The 20566-nt window shown below is 37.3% G+C and overlaps 1 long non-coding RNA gene across 1 annotated transcript; it reads left to right on the top strand.

Annotated features, from left to right (window-relative positions):
- The first annotated feature begins 352 nt into the window (after positions 1–352).
- LOC123626579 lies at positions 353–18668 on the top strand. The gene is made up of 3 exons (XR_006730913.1): positions 353–406; positions 14639–14715; positions 18602–18668. It is a non-coding gene; the product is annotated as an uncharacterized LOC123626579 (long non-coding RNA).
- The last annotated feature ends 1898 nt before the right edge of the window (positions 18669–20566 follow it).

Consider the following 20566-nt stretch of genomic DNA (forward strand, 5'->3'; position numbering starts at 1 on the left):
TATCGATGGTTGAATCTGAAAGAAAACTACTGTGAGAATCTGGAAACCTTGGCTATTATGATAGGTATATCTGTGTATGTCAGTTGATTGAATTCTCTCTAGCATGCCTAGTGGCTTTCTATTTATACTGGTTATTATTATTTCCTATGTACACAATATCCGGTCAGAGAGCATTCTATTAATAGATAATGGAGAGATAACTCCATTTAATTTTTGCATTTTTTGGCTCATGAAATTGAAAGTACATTTTGTTTAATATGATTATTGTAGAATTATTTTTACTAACCATATTATTATAATGAAATGCCATTTTTTTTCTTGAATTAGGTCATTTTTACACCCTCATTTCCTGGTGTATTCATACAACAAACCAGGATCATTGTATTCAGATTCTTCACTTACAAAGGTACGTTTTGATTTCTGATATGTAGATTTCCAATTTTTAATGTGGATAAGGTACTATTGTTGCAAAGAAAAAGAATGCATTATACTCTACAAAGTTTTAAGGAAAACTAATCATAAAACCAAAAATAATGTGGCAATTGCTATGAAAGCACTTTGAAGAGAACAACTACTTTTGAAAACCGGAGCTAAATAATCACATATCCAAAAAGAATATTTATTTATTTTTTGTTTCTGAACATTACGGGGGTACAAGTGTTTTCGTTATATGGATTGCTTTTGTACTGCTTGAATCAAAGTTGTAAGTGTGTCCATCACCATGATAGCGTATGCTGTACCCATTAGGTATAATTTCACCCATCCTCTCCTGCCCCCTTGACCTGCATGATTTCCATTCAATTTTACTCCATCTATGCACTTGAGTGCGGATTCGTTAATTCCCATTTAATAGTGAGTACATGTGGTGTTTGTTTTTCCATTCTTGTGATATTTCACTTAGGAGAATGGTCTCAAGTTCCATACATATTGTTGCAAAAAGTACTAATTCTTTTTTTTTTATGACCAAGAAGTACTCCATGATATACATATACCACCCTTTATTAATCTACTCATGAATCGTTGGGCATTTGGGTTGATTCCACATCTTTGCAATTGTGCTGCAATAAACATTCTAGTGCAAATGTCTTTTCTATAAAATGACCTTTTTTCCTTTGGGTAAATACCCAGTAGTGGGATAGCTGGATCAAATGGTAGGTCTACCTTCAGTTGAACCTCTACACTATTTTCCATAGAAGTTGCCCTAGTTGCAGTCCCACCAACAGTGTAGAAGTGTTCCTTTCTCTCCACATCCACTCCAGCATCTATTGTTTTGGGACATTGTGATAAAAGCCATTCTCACTGGGGTTAGGTGATATCTCATTGTGGTTTTGAGTTAAATTTCTCTGATAATTAGTGACCTTCAGCATTTTTTCATATGTTTATTGGCCATTAGTCTATCTTCTTTTGAAAAGCTTCTCTTCATGTATTTTTTCCCATTTTTACTGTGGTTGTTTGATGTTGTCTTACTGATTTTCTTGAGTTATTTACAGATTCTGGTTATTATCCTTTTATCAGATGTATAGCATGCAAATATTTTCTCCCATTCTGTAGGTTGTCTATTTGCTCTGTTGACTGTTTCCTTCACTGAGCAGAAGCTTTTTAATTTAATCAAGTTACATTTAAATTTATTTTTGTTGTTGCTGTGATTGCCCTTGGTGTCTGCTTCATAAATGCTTTGCCTAATCCAATATCTAGAAAAGTTTTTCCAACATTTTCTTCTAGAATTGTTAAGGTTTCGTGCCTTAGGTTTAAGTCTGTTATCCATCGTGAGTTGATTTTTGTGAGTGGTGAGAAAATTGGATACGTTTCAATCTTCTGCATGTGACTATCCAATTTTCCCAGCACCATTTATTGAATAAGAATCCTTTTTCCCAGTGTATATTGCTGTCTACTTTGTCAAAGATCAGATGGCAGTATGTGAATGGTTTTATATCTGGGTTCTCTGCTCTGTTCCATTGGACTATGTCTCTAGTTTTGTGCCAGTACCATGCTGTTTTGCTTACTATAGGCTTGTAGTATAGTTTAAAGTCTGGTGAAGTGATGCCTCCAGATTTATTACTTTGGCTTAAGGTTGCTTTGACTATTTTGGCTTTTCTGTGTTTCTAAGTGAAGTGTTTAACCTATATTTGCAAGATTTTATAAGATTTTGAGTGGTAAAAATGTCAGTGTCTTTTACCCTTTTTGTAAGCAATTTTGCTTATCAGAAATGTTTAATTTTTTTTCTTTTTTTTAAATTTCAGCTTATCATCATGGGGGTACAAAATTTCAGGCCACATACACTGCCCATGTCCCGCCCATCCCCCCGAGTCAGAACTTCAAGCGTGTCCATCCCCCAGACAGTGTGCATTGCACTCATCATGTAGTTATACCCCCATCCCCTCCCCTCACCCCGCATCCCCCCTGAGTCAGAACATTCAAGCGTGACCATTCCCCAGACAGTGTGCAACACACTCATCATGTAGTTATATGGCCATGCCTTTTCCCCACCCCCGACCTGAGTCCGATACCCAATTGGTGTTATTCCCAAATGTGCACTTAGGTGATGATCAGAGAAAACAATTTGCTGGTGAGTACATGTGATGCTTGTTTTTACATTCTTGGGATACTTCACTTAATAGAATGGGTTCCAACTCTATCCAGGAGAACAAAAGGGACTCCATATCACCATTATTTCTTATAGCTGAGTAGTCCTCCATGGTACCCATATACCACAATTTACTAATCCACTCATGAAATGATGGGCATTTGGGTTGTTTTCACATCTTTGCAATTGTGAATTGTGCTGCTATAAACATTCGGGTACAGGTGTCTTTTTTATAGAATGACTTTTGTTCCTCTGGGTAGATGCCCAATAATGAGATTGCTGGATCGAATGGTAGGTCTACTTGAATCTGTTTAAGGTATCTCCATAATGCTTTCCATAGGGGTGTGCTAGTTTTCAGTCCCACCAGCAGTGTATGAGTGTTCCTGTCTCTCCACATCCACGCCAACATACGTTGTTTTGGGACTTTTTGATAAAGGCCAATCTCACTGGAGTTAAGTGATATCTCATTATGGTTTTGATTTGCATTTCCCTGATGATTAGAGATGTTGAGCATTTTTTCATATGTTTGTTAGCCATTCTTATATTTTCTTTTGAAACATTTCTATTCATGTCATTTGCCCACTTTTTAATAGGGTTGTTTGATTTTTTCTTACTGATTTTCCTGAGTTCTGAATAGATTCTTGATATCAGTCCTTTATCTGATGTGTAGTATGTGAAGATTTTTTTCCCATTCTGTAGGTTGACTGTTTATTCTCGTGACTGTTTCTTTGGCTGTGCAGAAGCTTTTTAATCAGGTCTCATTCATTTATTTTTGTTGTTTCTGTGATTGCCTTAGGGATCTTCTTCATAAATTCTTTGCCTAGGCCAATGTCTGTAAGAGTCTTTCCTACATTCTCTTCTACAATTCTAATCATTTCACAGCTAAGGTTTAAATCTGTTATGCACCGTGATTTGATTTTTGTGAGAGGTGAAAGGTGTGGGTCCTGTTTCAGTCTTCTACATGTGGCTATCCAATTTTCCCAGCACCATTTATTGAATAAGGATTCTTGTCCCCAGAGTATGTTTTTTTCTGCTTTGCCAAAGATTAGATGGCTCTATGAGGATGGTTTTATATTTGGATTTTCTGTTCTGTTCCACTGATCTGTGTCCCTGCACTTGTGCCAATACCAAGCAGTTTTAAGAACCACAGCCTTGTAGCATAGTTTGAAATCTGGCAAATTAATAGCTCCCATTTTGTTTTTATTGCTTAAAAGTGCTTTTGCTATATGGGGTCTTCTCTTATTCCATACAAAGTGTATAATTATTTTTTCTAAATCTGCGAAAACTGATGTTGGTAATTTAATAGGGATTGCATTGAATCTGTAGATCCCTTTGGGTAGTATAGACATTTTAACAATGTTGATTCTTCCAATCCACAAGCATGGTATGGTTTTCCACCTATTTACATGCTCTGCAATTGCATGCTCTTCCTCAGTGTTTCGTAGTTCTTTCTATAGAGGTCCTTTACCTCTTTAGTTAAATATATTCCTAGGTATTTTAGTTTCTTTGTTGCTATTTTGAAGGCTATTGAGTCCTTAATTTGGTTCTCCATTTGACTGTTATTGGCATATATGAATGCTTCTGATTTGTGTGTATTGATTTTGTATCCTGAGACTTTACTGAATTCATTGATCAATTCCAGGAGTCTCTTCGTTGAATCCTTGGGGTTTTCCAGATATAACATCATATCATCAGCAAAGAGTGAGAGTTTGCTCTCTTCTTTCCCTATTTGGACTCCCTTGATTCTGCTCTCTTGCCTGATAGCTCTCGCAAGGACTTCCAATACTATGTTGAAAAGTAATGGGGACAGTGGGCAGCCTTGTCTGCTTCCAGTTCGAAGTGGGAATGCCTTCAGTTTTTCCCCATTCAGTATGATGTTGGCTGTGGGTTTGTGATATATGGCTTGTATCATTTTTAGATAGGTCCCATCTATGCCTATTTTGTTAAGCGTTCTTATTATAAAATGGTGTTGAATTTTGTCAAATGCTTTTTCTGCATCTATTGAGAGGATCATATGGTCTTTATTTTTGCTTCTATTTATGTGGTGAATTACATTTACAGATTTATGTATGTTAAACCATCCCTGCATCTCTGGGATGAAGCCCACTTGGTCATGATGGATTATTTTTTTGATAAGCACTTGGATTCAATTTGCTAGGATTTTATTGAGAATTTTTGCACCTATATTCATAAGAGATATTGGTCTGTAGTTTTTTTGTTGTTGTTGTTGCATCCTTTCCTGGTTTTGGTATCAATGTTATGTTGGCTTGGTAAAATGTGTTGGGGAGAATTCCATCCTTCTCAATATTGGAGAATAGTTTATGTAGGATTGGCACCAGTTCTTCTTTGTAGGTGTGGTAAAATTCAGGTGTAAACCCATCTGGACCAGGGCTTTTCTTTTGGGGAAGGCTTTTTATTGCTGTTTTGATTTCAGTTCTTGATATTGGTCTATTCAGGAATTCTATTTCTTCCTGGTTCAGCCTGGGAAGGCTATGTGTTTCTAAAAATTTGTCCATTTCCTCTACATTTTCCAGGTTGTGTGCGTAAAGACTTTTGTAGAATTCGTAGGTGATATCTTGTATCTCTGTGGCATCAGTTGTGATTTCTCCTTTTATGTTCCTGATGCAGTTTATTAGTGATTTTTCTTTTCTGCTCTTGTTTAGTCTAGCCAAAGGTGTGTCAATTTTGTTTATCTTTCCAAAGAACCAACTTTTTGTTTTGTTAATCTCCCATATGGTTTTTCTGTTGTCCATTTCATTTAGTTCTGATTTAATCTTATTAATTTCACTTCTTCTGCTGGTTTTGGGGTTGGACTGTTCTTCTTTCTCCAGGTCTTTGAGTCGCTTCATTAGGTTGTCTATTTGTGATCTTTCTGTCTTTTGGATATAGACATTTATGGAAATAAACTTTCCTCTCAAGACTGCTTTAGCTGTGTCCCCCAGATTTTGATAACTTGTGTCTCCTTTGTCATTTAGTTCAAAGAATCTTTTGATTTCCATCTAGATTTCTTCATTCATAAAATAATTGTTCAGGATAAGGTTGTTTAGCTTCCATGGCTTTAAGTAGAAATGAGAATTTCTGTTAGGGTTAATTTCTACATTTATTCCACTGTGATGTAAGAAAATACATGGTGTAATTTCTATTTTTTTTTTTTAATTTTTTAAGACATGCTTTGTGTCATAGGATACGGTCAATCTTTGAGAATGTTCCATGAACTGATGAGAAGAACGTATATTCGGTGGATTTTGGATACAATGTCCTGTAAATGTCAGTCAGGCCCATTTGTTCTGGCATTCTGTTCAAGTCCATTATTTCTTTGTTTGTTTTCTGTTTTGAGGATCTGTCCTGTGCTGTCAGCAGGGTGTTGAAGTCTCCGGCCATGATGGTGTTGCTGTTTATCATTTGATTTAGATCAAGTAGGGTTTGCTTTATGAATCTGAGTGCACCTAAGTTGGGTGCATGCATATTAAGTGTAGTTATGTCTTCTTGTTGAATTGTACTCTTCACCAGTATATAGTGACCATCTTTGTCTTTCATTACTTTTATTGATTGAAAAACTAAATTATCTGAAACTAAAACCACCATGCCAGACTTCTTTTAGCTTCTGTTTGCTTGAAATATCAATTTCCCCCTTTTATTTTCAGTCTAAATGCATCTTTGCAGGTTAGATGAGTTTCCTGGAGACAGCACATACTGGCTTGTATATTTTTATCCATTGGCCAGCCTATGTCTCTTGAGTAGGGAGTTGAAGCCATCCACATTTATTGAGAAAACTGATAGGTGGGGCAGATTTCTGTTCATCCTGTTGGGTAGAACTTCATTGCTATGTTTTCTCTCTTGAACCATTGTGGTATCTGGCCTTTGATCTTTATCATTTGAGTAGTTTTACATTCGTGGGTCTTTCTTGTGCTGGTCCGTGTGCAACTTTGTTTTGAGTACTTCTTGGAGGGGTGGTCTTGTCTTGGTGAATTCTCTCAGTCTTTGTTTATCTGACAATGTCTTAATTTCTCCTTTGTATATAAAACTTAGCTTTTCTGGTTACAAGATTCTAGGTTTGGCATTATTCTGTTTTGGAAGAGTGAAAATGGGGCCCCAGTCTCTTCTTGCTTGTAAGATTTCAGTTGAGAAATATGGCATCATTCAGATAGGCTTTCCTTTGTATGTTACTCATGTCTTTTTCCATACAGCTCAAAGAAGGGCCTCTTTAGTGGACATTTTGGTCAGTCTGATGACCCCTATTTGCAATGAATCTCCCAGGGGTCCTTTGAGCTTCTTATACCTGTATATCTAGATTTTTAGCAAGCCCTGGAAAATTTACTCAATTATATCTTCAAATAGCTTATCCAACCCTTGCATATTATCTTCTTCACCCTCAGGAATGCCCATAACTCTTACATTCTTCATGTAATCCCACATTTCTTGCAGGCCCTGGTCTTTTCTCTTATTTCTTTGTTCTATCTCTGTGACTCACTGATTTAATTAGAAGGTGTTATCTTCAATTTCGGAGAGTCTTTCTTCTGTTTGATCTCCCGTGCTCTTGAGGCTTTCCACTGTGTTTTGTAGTTCCCTTAATAAAGTCTTCATTTCCAGGAGTTCAGTTTGATTTTTCTTTAATATTTCGATTCCTTTAGTGAATTTTTCTTCCAAGTCCTGGATTTTTCTTATGCCTTCTTTGTGTTGGTTATCCATTTTTTCTTGCATATTATTCAGTTTTCTTACAATGCAGGTTTAAAATTCTTCTTCTGACATTTTAGTGTTCTGAATTTGGTTAGTGTCCATTGCTAGAGAGCTGGTGTTTCTCTTTGGGGGTGTATTTTCCATTTGATTCTTTATACTTCCAGAGTTCTTTCGCTTAGCCCTTCCCATCTTGGTCAATGGTTGCTTCCCAACTTTCAGCTTTCGTTTGGAAAGTAACATGCCTTGTGCAGGCTCTGTTCCTAGGCTGCCTAACAGCCTAGGTGTGTTGCTTTCTTTATCACTAGGGGGAGCCACTTATGTATTGTTCCGGGTTCTTCTACCACATTTGGGGGGCTGCTCCTGGTGGTTACAGCCCCAGAGTATTGATTTGACCTAAATCAAATCTGATGAGTTAAGTCACTGGGCTGACCACTTTTGATCTGCAGCCAAGATTCACACTGGTTGCAGAGAGAAAGTGGCTTTTTCTTATCTCTCCCTCTCTAGAGATGGTGTCTACCACTTTCCACGTGAAATATGCTGGCTAGGGGAAGGAGGTGGAGCCACTGTTCACCCAGTGGCCCAGCAGCTGCAGATCCCACAGGTGATGGTCTACCCTGCCCCTTTGCCTAGAAGACCCAAGCACCAGTCTCACAGCTAGGGGAGTACTCAGAGTTCACACATCAAAATGGGACCAATGACCATAGGTTTACAAGGTCGCAGCTCATAGCAAGAGTCCCTGGGCTGGAGGAAGGGAGCTGCCTGACATCGTATCACACTGCAATGGCCAGGCTGTGGACCCCGAAAATGGCGACCGCCTGCCTTCAGAGCACCAGCACGGGGGATGATTGTTCAGAGATCGGGGGCTATGTCATCAGGATGCCCCCTTGTCTCTTTTATGTCACCCTCCCACAATCTCATGGCTGTTCAGCAGGAGCTCTCACTCTTTCTGATCCCTGAGCAGGCTTAATAGCCTACAGTGGTTTCCAAGTTAGAGTCCTCTAATTAGTTTTCACCTCCGTAGATCCAGGCCCACTGAGTGGTAGAGGCAATTTACCTGTCTCATAACTGCCTCCAGTGGTAGCCCAGACCAGTCCCTCCCCTACCCAGTGCAGTCCTGGCACAGAGCTCAGGGAGTTCAAGATGGTTCCCGCTAATGTCTCCTCTCCACAGAGCCCCACATCTGTAGTGATTTTGCACCGACTTCAGGCCAATCCCTGTCTAAGTGGGTGTGGAGGCCAGTGGGGAAGCAAGACGTTCTCTTGTAGGACTGATCCCACCTCACTTGCTGGCGAGGCGAGCACAGCCATCCCTCACTCTATTCTCTATTGATTGTCTCTTATTCTCCAGATTTTCAAGATCTTATCTCATGTTCACCTTTTCTTTTTCCTATTTTTTGTGTCCTACCCTGATTCTCCATCAATTCACAATGCTGTTCTTGTGGGGGAGCGATCCACTCACGTGTAACAGACTGAAATCTTTGCCTCCCTCTCTGGGAGCAGGAATCCAGGAGGTTACCTCCACTCCACCATCTTTTTCTCTCTCTGGATTTTCTTTTGCTTAGATAATGGCATGCCCAGTTTAGTCTCTGAGGAAGTAGGTGTTGCTTGTGAGAATTGACCACACCCTGTATGATGAGTCAGTTAATGCAGTAAAAGGGAGTACAAATTGACCTCCCTGTCAGTAAGTGGTGCTTGCTTGGAGAAACAAGCTGCAATATTATTTTGGGGGGGGGGGTCCTGTGACTAACCATAGTTCCTCAGGAGAAGCACCATAATGCCTCTGGTGTTGTGTGGTGCCCTGGAGGTCCAGATGTGTCCTCATTCTCCACCTTCACAGGGGCAGGTGGGGTAAATCTGGACATGGCTGGGTTGGGTGAGCCTGCCCTCAAGCTCCACAAATGCTTTTATCAGGGATCAATGGCCTGTTCCCCACCTCTATGCAAATCTGCCCATCAGGGGTTCAAGTGGCCCCACTCAACCAGTAAGTCTACATGTAGAGGCAGGGCTTTCTGAGACCCTCAGTCAGGCAGTCTGCAGCAGGTCTTGCTCTTTTCCACCCTCCCCTATTCTGCAGTTTGTATTGGGCCTCAGCCACCAGGTGGGACCTCAAGCCAGCTAAGCTCTCCCATGACTGTGATGTGGGCTGGGAGGGTCCCTACCCAGGATTCTGGCCTGAGCTGGGAGTGCCACCCTCTGATGGAAGGAGGGTTGTCCTATGAGTGCACAGTAGCTAGGACCCACTCTGTACTCTCACCCCTGATCTTCCCCTACGGGCACAAAACTTCATAAGACTAATTCACAAATATCCCCTCTGTGCCCTGGGCAATGTGATTGAGACCTGGGTGTATCGGATCTGGCCTGTGGGTCCATTCTCGAGGCCCTAGAGATCAATCCCTGTCCATGCCAGGGGGAAGAATGCTAGTTCCAAGTCACCCATGGGTGGTGCCCAAGCTGGTTCAATGTCCCTTTGCCTTGGTGTTGGCCCCACTCTGCTGGAGCCATGAGGCAAGCAGCACCAGGAAGGTCCAGTGGGTAGGGAACTCATAGTCCTAGCAAACTTTAGTCCACTACAGGACCCCATTCCCTGTGGATGCCTCCGTGTGGTGACTAAACGGTCTCTCTTGGCAGCTGTGGGTGGGGGTATGGAAGGGGAGAATAAAGTTCTAGGTGGAGGAAGGTCTTCACACTGGTCATCTCCAACCGTCTTGCTGGGAGGCAGTCTGCCCAGACTAACTGGACTCTGGAGTCACACAGGAACCACTGGACCCCTATGACTTCTGCAGACTGTGCCAGAGTTAGGAAATGTCTGTGTGGGGATGAACAAGATAGAACCTTATGGGTTGAGGCTCCCCAAGGGAGGACAAAGGTGCCTGGTGGTAAGAGATGCAATATGGCACCTGCTGTTCAACCCGGGGCTATGGAGTGGGAGGTGCCCTAGGGGAGCTGGGAGCCTGGTGCCTGATCCACAAGAAGCTCTTTGCTCACTGGCAGTAACAGTCTATGGGCTGGTATCAGCAGGTCTCTCCAGCAGCTCGGAAGCCCACCAACAGTCTAAGATGCAAGGGAGGGGAATTTTAACCACTTCACCTACATTTCTTGCTGGTCTCCACCTACCCTTCTTTCTGGTCTCAGGGCTTAATCCTCACAGATGCCTTTCTCCTTCCAGTTTCGCTCCATAATTTCTTCCTGTGGAGTCTTCTGTAGGTTCAGGTACGATTCTTTCTGACCCTCATTTGATCTATGTTTGTTTGTTTGTTTTATTCTCTTTCATCTAAAATTTCTACTTCTCGCAGAGAAGCTATGGCTGGTGGTGTCTCTTGTATACCATCTAGCACCTCTCCAGGTGTCAATTTCTTTGGGTTAATCTTTACTTGATGTTCTTTGGATTTCTTGAATCTGGATGTCAATTTACTCTCCCAGATTTGGTTTCCAGCCATTATTTGTTTGAATAGGCTTTCTGGTCTTTTATTACTTCTCCTTCTGAGTGTGTCATGTGCTTATGAATCCACTTGGTAGTATTTTATAAGTTTCTTAAGCTTTCATCATTGTTTTTCATTTCTTTTTCTTTTTGATCCTCCAAGTGAATTATTTCCAATGACTATAGTCAAATACACCACTCTTTATTCTGTTTAATCTAATCTGCTGGCAAACTCTTTTTGTAAATTTTTCACTTCAGTCATCGCATTCTTTAGCTCCATAATTTCCCTCTGGTATATATATTTTTTTCCATTTGTGCAATTTTGAGAAAATTATCACTTTGTTCATGCACTGTTCTCTTTACCTCAGTGAGCATTTTTATGAGAAGTTTCTTTTTAATTCTCTGTTAGGTAAATAATATAACTCCATTTCTTTAGGGTTGGTTTCTGGAGATTTATTGTGCTATCTTGCTTGGAATATTTTTTCTGGAATCATCATTTTCCTTGACTCTCTGAGTTGATGTCTGTGCATTAGACAAAGCAGATAATTCATCAAGTCTTCCCTGATTGGACTCATACAGCAAAATTTCCCACCAAACACCAAACATCCCAGCCAGAAATTTTGGGAACCTCTATGAACTCTTGCATCAACAGTGAGAAGCAGGCAGCCGTGGTTTTGTCCACTTGCTCTGTGCTGGGCAGAGGTATCAACAGAATTTACCAGTCCAAGCTGCTACCTCCAGCCACCTCTAGACAGCTAGAATGTGCCAGAAAGATAAGAGCTCCAGGACCAATGAGACCGATGTTAGTTCTTCGGACAGTTTCCTCATAAAATTTGGGGTGATAGATATGGAAACCAACCCCTTCCTTTCTGTAGGTGATGCTAGAAGCTAGGGGCATCTTCCAGATCATATGGCACTGTTCTAGTGCAGAGTTTCCAGTGAGAAAGTGTCATGAATCTGCCTACTTGTTTCAGAGAGTCTGGTTTTTCATTCTGCCAGGGTTTAGGAGCCTTTCAACTAGTTTCTGATTTCCATCAAATGGAATTTTTAACATGAATTATTGCTGAATTTGTAGTATTTGTGGTGGAAGGAGGGCCCAGGGCTTCACACTCTACCATTTTGCTGACAAGAATAGCCACCATTGTTTCTTTGAACACTTGTCCACTGTCACATCCTTTCTCTTCTCCTTCTAAGATTCTGAAGTACATTTCAGATCTTTTGTAGTTGTTCCATGTTTGTGAGGCTCTATGAATTATTTCTTGCCCATTTTTTTCTATTTTGCAAATAGAGTAAATTATTTTTGTTTCTCCTGAAAATCATGGATTCTAGCTTTGGTCATCCCCACTCTACCATTGAACTTATCTAGGGTGTTTTTGTGTTATTCTATTTTTTCTTATTCTTTTTTGCAGATTCTTTGTTTTTTTTTTTGTTTGTTTTTTGTTGTTTTGTTTGTTTGTTTGTTTTTTGCTTAAACTTTTGGTTCTTTCATTTGTTTCAAGACAATTTTTAATTGTTCGTTGACTGTGTTTTATTGTGGCTGCTTTCAAATCTTTGATAGTTCCAAGATGTTAACTTATCTCAATATTGGCATCAGTTGATTGAATTTTCTCATTCTTGTGATTTTTCTGATTTGTGATATATATCTGATTTTCCTTTTATCCTTGATATTTTTTCAAAGAGACTTCTGATCTTAAATAAATTTTCTATTGTAGAATGCATTCACCTAGATTATGTTTAAGTTTAGCATGATCTGTCATTCCAATGACAGTCTATCTTTCTTAGGTCTTGCCATATTATTCTGCTGTACAATATCCTTTTGGTTCTGCTAGAGATCCAGCTAGTACTGACTGTCTAGGTAGAAGGTACTTCTGGTATTACTAGGAGGGGGTAAATGATGAAGGATGCATGGGTCGAAGAGCATTTCTCCTGGCTGTTCCCCAGATACTGGATGTTAGTGTGCTTCACTCTATCTTTATTGGCGTCTCTAGGTGAGCCAAGCTCCTTTCTGGTCCCCATTTTTCTGCTTTGATTTGGGGGGGAAATGGGGAACAACTTATCAGAATCATCTTCTAACAATGAATGGAAGAACACAAGCTGCCAATTCTGGATTGGTCTCTACCCTTGGGTATATGGTTGGGAAATGGATTCCCTCTGCTTTTAATTTTTAATTTATTTAATATGTGTAAATTTAAGGGGTACAATTATGATTTTGTTACATGAATGTATTGCATAATGGTAAAGTCTAGGCTTTTAGTGTTTCTATCATCCAATTAAATGTACACTGTATCCATAAAGTAATTTGTCATCATTCACCCCTCTCCCGCGCCATGCCCTTCTGAATCTCCAGTGTCTATCATTCCACACTTTATGTCCATCTGTACACATTATTTCACTCTCACTACTAAGTAAGAACATGGGGTATTTTCTTTATTCTGAATTATTTCACTTATGATAATGGACTCTAGTTTCTTCCATGTTGCTGCACAAGACATGATTTCATTTTTAATGGCTGAATAGTATTCCATTGTGTAGCTATGCCACATTTTTTATGCAATCATCCATTTATGGACATTTAGGTTTATTCAATGTGTTTGATATTGTGAGTAGTGCTGTGATAAACACAGAAGTGCAGCTATACTTTTGATATAATAATTTCTTTTCCTTTGGGTAGATACCCAGTAGTTGGATTGCTGGATTGTATGGTAGTTCTATTTTTAGTTTTGTGAGAAATCTCCATAGTTTTCCATAGAGGTTCCTACCAATACTGTGTAAGTGTTCCCTTTTCTCTGCATCCTCACCAACACTGGTTATTTTTTGTCTTTTTAGTAATAGCCAATCTGATTAGTGTGAGATTATATCTCATTGTGGTTCTAATTTACATTTCTACCTTTTTGTGAAGCTTGTAGCTACAGGGCCTACTGGAACCAATGTAGATAATGTGGCTGCCGCTGTTGCTTGGCGTGAAGTGGAGCGTATATCTCCCCATATGGAGTTAGCTGGACCTGATAGCACTTGTGGATCAGACACATCACTGAAAATGTGTGTTGGATAAGGAATAAGTTGGGCACTTAGGATCTGCTGACTGCCACTCAGGGTAGATATGAACTGCTACATTCAGTGGGAGGGGCTGGAGGTTATGCCTAGTTTTGAGAAAAAGTGAATGGTCATTGATGGAAATTTATGTTTGAAAACTGATAACATATAGACAAATTCATAGGAGTGAATGCAAAGAATAATTTTCATACAGAAGGATGAACAAAGGAACATGATTGATTTTAGGGATCACTAGATTTAAAGGGAAGTGAAGAGAAATGGAATTCACTGAAAGAGAATTTTAGGGGAGAACCTAGGAAAGAATAACACTGTGAAAGTCAGTGAGGAGGAGAGTTTGAACTAATGAAGATCAATATCTCTGTGGTGAGATCTCAAAGAGAAATCAAGCTGAGGAAATATCAAGGTATTTGAGGTAACAAAAAATAAGAGAAATGTTCACACTTGCACTGAAATGAGTGCTCCAAATTACATAGCTATCAGTTAAAGACTAAACATTCAGGAAATATGGCTAAAAAATAAGAAATGCAGTTCAGAAAATTATCAGATAAGAGTGATGCACACCATCTAGGGGATGGACACACTTGAAGCTCTGATTCAGGGAAGGGGGGGGGCAAGGGCAATATACATAACGTAAACTTTTTTACCCCCGTAATATGCTGAAATTTAAAAAAAAGCAAATTTTTAGAAATGTAGAATCGTATCAGGAATTACTTCAGGGAAGGTGATAGTCATGCTTATGCATATAAAGAAGAGAGTTGAGGGGAAGAAGTTTCATATAGATACAATGGAAATGGAATGTCTAATGTACAGTATTATGATTATTGCTTAATCTGAATATTTGATGATATCTAGGAAATAAGGCTTAAATACATCACTTGTGAATGTGTATTTCTGCATTCTTTTTAGGATTATTGCTTTTATCAAGGATATGCTGCAGAGGTTTTAAAATCAGCTGTGATGTTAAGCATCTGTTCTGGACTCAGGTAATAGTATTTTCCAGTGCTTCCGTGTTTGAAAATTGTATGTGATTCCTTAATTTTCAGAAACTTTTTGAAGGGTAAAGTGAAAAGAAAGAAATACAGACATTGACTATGTTTCTTTACACACATTTTATTTTCTTATTCCTCTTTCTCTCATCACTTCTCTTCATCTCTATCCCATCTCTATCTTGCAATCATAATATTTATGAAGAAAAAGTATCCACTAGCATGAACAGTATTCACATTTCTTACACACACATGAACCAGAACTATTCCTAAGTGTCGTAACACATAAAAGGTATAAAATTTTGATTTTTCACAAGGCTACCAATACCTTGATTTCAAAGGTGTATGAGGATACTACAAGAAAATAAAATTACTAAGCAGTACCCTTAATGAATATAGATGCAAAAATTCTCAAGAAAATATGAGCAAACCAAATATGAAAATAGACTATAATAATCTTTCACCATGCTCAAGTGAGATTTATCTCTGGGATACAAAGATGGTTCAATATATGCAAATCAATAAATGTTATGTACCACAGCAACAAAATGAAGGAAAAAAGTCATATGATCATCTTAATGTAGGAAAATCATCTGACAATATTCAACATCTTGTTATGACAAAAATTCTTTACAAATAGGTATAAAATGAATGTGTCTTAACACAACAAATGCCATGCATGGCAAACCTACACCTAACGTCGTACTAAGTGCTGACAAATTGGAAGCTTTTCCTCTAAGGTCAGGGAAAAGAAAAAGATGCTATTTCTATTCAACCTAGTACTTGAAGTCATTGCCATAGCAACTAGGAAGAAGAAGACAAAAGAAGCATCCAAATTCGTTAGAAGTTAGATTGTCCCTGTTTGTAGGTTACATGATTTTATATATAGAAACCCCTAAAATTCCATCAAAAAACTGTTAGAACTAATAAATTCAGTAGAGTTGCAGAATATAAAATCAACATTAAAAATCAGTAGCATTTCTATAGAACAACAATCTATATGAACAAAAAAAATCAAGAAAACTCTCATTTGCAATAGCTACCAAAAAATAAAATACTTAAGGAATAAATTTAACTGAGAAAGTGAAAGACATGTACACTAAAAACTATAAAATATTGATTAAAAAATGAGAAAATACAAATATAGTTATTCCTTGGTATTCCAGGGTGATTGGTTCCAGGACTCTTGACAGATACAAAAATTGGTAGTTGGTTAAGCTTCTTATGCAAAATGGCATAATATTTGTGTGTACGTATGCATAACCTCAGTATAATTTAAATCATCTCTAGATTACTAAATATCACAGGAATTTTATGTAAGTAAATGTTATACTGTATTTTTCTAAATGTATCTTAGTTTTATTTTTTTATTTTTCTTTGCATTTTTCTTAGTATTTTTTATCCAAAATTGATTGTACCTGTGGATGTACAACCCCCAGATATGGAGAGCTGACTCTAAAAGATCCCATGTTCATAGAAAACTTATTATTTCAACATATATACTGAAAAAAAGATCTACAGATTCAACGTAATTTTTATCAAAATCCCAATGGCATTTTGCACATAAATAGAAAAAATTTAAATATTTGTATGAAACTACAAAAAATTATTAATATTGACAGCAATCTTGAGCAATATGAAGCAAGCTGGAAGCACCGCTCTACCTCCCTTCAAAATATACTACAAAGCTATAGGGAACAAAACAAAACAGCATGGTATAAAGAAACACATTTAGATCAAGGGAACAGAATAAAGAGCCCAGAAATAAATCCAAACTTTTGGGTCAGTTGATTTTCCACAAAGGTGCCAAGAACACACAAAGGTAAAAGGACAGTCTCTTAATTAAATGGTATTGAGACAACTAGATATCCAGGTAGGGAAGAATGAAACTGGACCCCTATCTCACATTCTATACAAAAGCCAACTCAAAATGGAGTGAAGACTTAAATGTAAGACCTGTAACTTTAAAACAACTAGAAGTTATCATAGCCATCACGCTGATCTGAGTAATAATTTTTTGGGATATAAACTCAAAAGCACAGGAAAAACATAGACTAATGGGTTTATATGAGACCTAAAGTCTTCTACAAAGCAAATGAAACAATCAACACAATGACAGGACAAGTTGTGAAACAAGAGAAATATTTTCAAACCATATCACCTCAGACATGTTAAAACAACAGTTATCATGATGGTGGTAGATAGCAAGTATTAGAGAGAATGTAGAGAAAAGGAAACCCTTTGTATACTGTTTTTCAGAATATCAATTAGTACAGACATTATGGAAAACACTATGGAAGTTCCTCAAAAAACTAAATACCGTATTACCATATGATCCAGCAGATCTTCTCCTGGGTATATATCCAAAGGAAATGAAATTCGTACATGGAAGAGATATCTGCACTCCCATGTTTATTGCACCATTATACACAATACTAAAATATGGAATCAACCTAAATGTTCTTCAGTGGGTGCATGGATAAAGAACATGTGGTATATATAAGAATGGAATACTATTCAGCTCAAGAAAATGGAAATCCTGGCCAGGCACAGTGGCTCACACCTGTAATCCTCACACTTTGGGAGGCTGAGGTGAGAGGATTGCTTGAGGCCAGTCATTCAAGACCAACCTGAGCAAGAGCAAGACCCAGAGTCTACAAAATACAGAAACATTAGCCTAATGTGGTGGCACACATCCATAGTCCTGGCTACTCAGGAGGCTGATGCAGGAAATTACTTGACCCTAAGACTTTGTGGTTGCAAAGAGCTATGATGATAGCACTGCACTCAAGACTGAGAGACACAGCAAGATTCTGTCTTTAAAAAATGGAAGTCCTGTCATTTGCAACAACATGGGTCAACCACAAGGACATTATTTTATGTGAAGCAAGGCATAGAAAAGCAAATATAGCACAATCTCACAGCTCTAATAAAGTTGAACTACTAGAAATAGAGTAAAATGGTTGTTTTGGGTGCTGGGGTGGGAGAAAATGATGGTCAAAAGATTCAAGATCTTAGTTAGATAAGAGGAATAAGTTTAAGAGATCTATTGTACAGCATGGTGACTACTGTTAATCCATTTAATTCTTGAAAATGCTAAGAGAGTAGATTTTAAGTGTTCTCACCACAGGAGGGAAAAAGATTTTTAAGTGAGGTAATGCATATGTTACTTACCTCAATTTAGTCATTCCACAGTGTTATACATATTTTAAAACAATATATTGTACCAATAACAATTTTTGTGCCAATTTAAAATATATAGAAGGAAGAAGTTCTGATGTTCAGTGGTACAATGGGGCAACTATAGTTGATGATAGTTTACTGTGTTTCAGAATAGCTAGAAGTTTTCAAATGCTCCCAATATAAAGCAATGATGAATGTTTCAGATGAATCTTGTCCCAGTTACCCTGATTTGATCATTGTATTTTGTGTGCTTGTTTCAAGATGTAACATGTAATCCATGAATATGTACAATTATTATGTATCAATAAAAAAAAGAAAAAAGAAAAGAGAGCAGCATCAAAAAATATATATATATAATTTTTTAAAATTAGAAAATTAGATTATGTGTTACAGGATAATAAAACCATAACTTTTAAGAGTAAAAATAATTTTATAAAATTTTTCATGTTCCTCTTAAAAATAGATATGTAACATGCATTTATATATTTTTCTGTTCCTACAAAGCAGAATATTATTACTACTTCCATGATTATTAAAAAAGGAAAGGTAATCCAACTAAAATGGGATGATTTTTACATATTTGACTACAAAGACAAACATCAAATTTATATAAAATGTTTTTATTTACCAATTGATTTATATTTCTAGTGGGAAATCTATATTAATTGTTTTAATTCTTTTTTTGTATTTCAACGTTTAGAGGATTATTGCACTTTGAAAATATCAGTTATGGAATTGAACCTTTGGAATCTACAGCTACAAATGAGCATATACTTTATCAAATAACAAATAACAAAATGGATTATTCTACCGTAAAAGAAAAATACCATGTGACTCCATATGTACATCATTCTTATAGAATTTCTGTGAAATCAGGAGTAAGTAGTCTTTTTTATGAGATCTTCATTTATGTAATTTTTGATAAAATTTATTGACTTTGAAATTTGAAATATGTTACATTTGGGGAACAAATTTAAACTTATGTTGAAGACTAAGTATATTTTATGTTTATTTATATATTTGTAATATGTAATAGACACAAACATATAATAAAATCATCAAAATTCTCACATCTCCCTAATTTTTATGCATATATACATAATATAATTTTTACTAATAAGAGTTCTAAATTTGATGCCTATTACATTGTAAGCATTTTCTTTGCCAGTACATTTTTTGTGAGGAAGTATTATTTTGATGAAAAACTTGAAAGCACAAAATATAAGGGAATATACACTATAAATGGTCCCAAACCTCATCATCTAGAAATGGTTCTCTTAGAATTTTTGAGTATTTTTCCAATTTGTTTTCATATGCCTAGTAATAAATGTCAATTTATAAATGTGTAGATTTTTTAACATAAAATGATATGACCAATTTTTGTAAATGGTGATAAATGTGGATCCTGTTGCACTCTTCTACATGTGGCTATCCAATTTTCCCAGCACCTTTTACTGAATAGGGATTCTTTTCCCCATTGTATGTTTTTGCCTGCTTTGTCAAAAATCAGATAGCAATATGAGCATCGTTTTGTATCTGGGTTCTCTGATCTGATTCATCAGTCTATGTCTGTTCTTGTGCCAGTACCATGCTGTTTTGGTTCATATAGCCTTGCAGTATATCTTGAAGTCTGGTAAAGTGATGCCTCCTGATTGTTTATTTTGCTTAAGGTTGCTTCAGCCATTCGAGATGTTTTCTGGTTAACCTAAGGCATGAAACTCTAACAAATTTTGTAAGATGAGACTGCTAAAATTCTTAAAGGTATTGGCCTAGGCAAACATTGATGAAGAAGACCCCAAAGGCAATCACAGCAACAACAAAAATAAATGGGACTTGATTAAATTAAAAAGCTTCTGCATGGCCAAGGAAACAATCAATAGAGCAAATAGACAACCTACAGAATGGGAGGAAATGGTTGCATTTTATACATCCAATAAAGGGCAGATCACCAGAATCTACAAAGTGCAAGCAAATCAGCAAGAAAACACTCAAACAATCACATTAAAAAGTGGGCAAAAGGCATCAACAGAAGATTTACAAAAGAAGATAGATTAATGGCCAATGAACATATGAAAAAATGCTCAACATCTATAATAACCAGAGACATGCAAATCAAAACCACAATGAAATATCACCTAACTCCAGTGAATATGGTTTTTATTAGAAAGTCCCTAAACAACAGGTGCTGGTGGGGATGCAGAGAGAAAAGAACATTTATATACTGATGGTGGGATTGAAAACTAGTTCAACTTCTATGGACAGTAATCTCCATAGATACCAAAAGAACAAAAAGTAGACCTACCCTTCCAGCAGTCCCACTATTGTGTATTTACCCAAAGGGAAAAAAGACATTCTATGAAAAAGACACCTGCACTCAAATGTTTATAGCAGCACAATTCACAATTGCAAAGATATGGAAATAACATAAGTGCCCATCAATACATGAATGTATTAATAAAATGAGGTATATGTATACAATGAAGTATTACTCAATCATAAACAAATGATAAACTAATACCTTTGTAACACTCTGAATGAAACTGGAGACCATCCTCCTAAGTGCAGTATCACAAGAATGGAAGAACAAATACCACATTTACTCACTTTTAAATTGGAAGTAAGTGGTCAACATTCTTGTGTGTCTATGGTAGTAAAATTCAATGGA

This window comes from Lemur catta, chromosome 22, assembly GCF_020740605.2.
Source record: "Lemur catta isolate mLemCat1 chromosome 22, mLemCat1.pri, whole genome shotgun sequence".
NCBI classification, from domain to species: Eukaryota; Metazoa; Chordata; class Mammalia; order Primates; family Lemuridae; genus Lemur; species Lemur catta.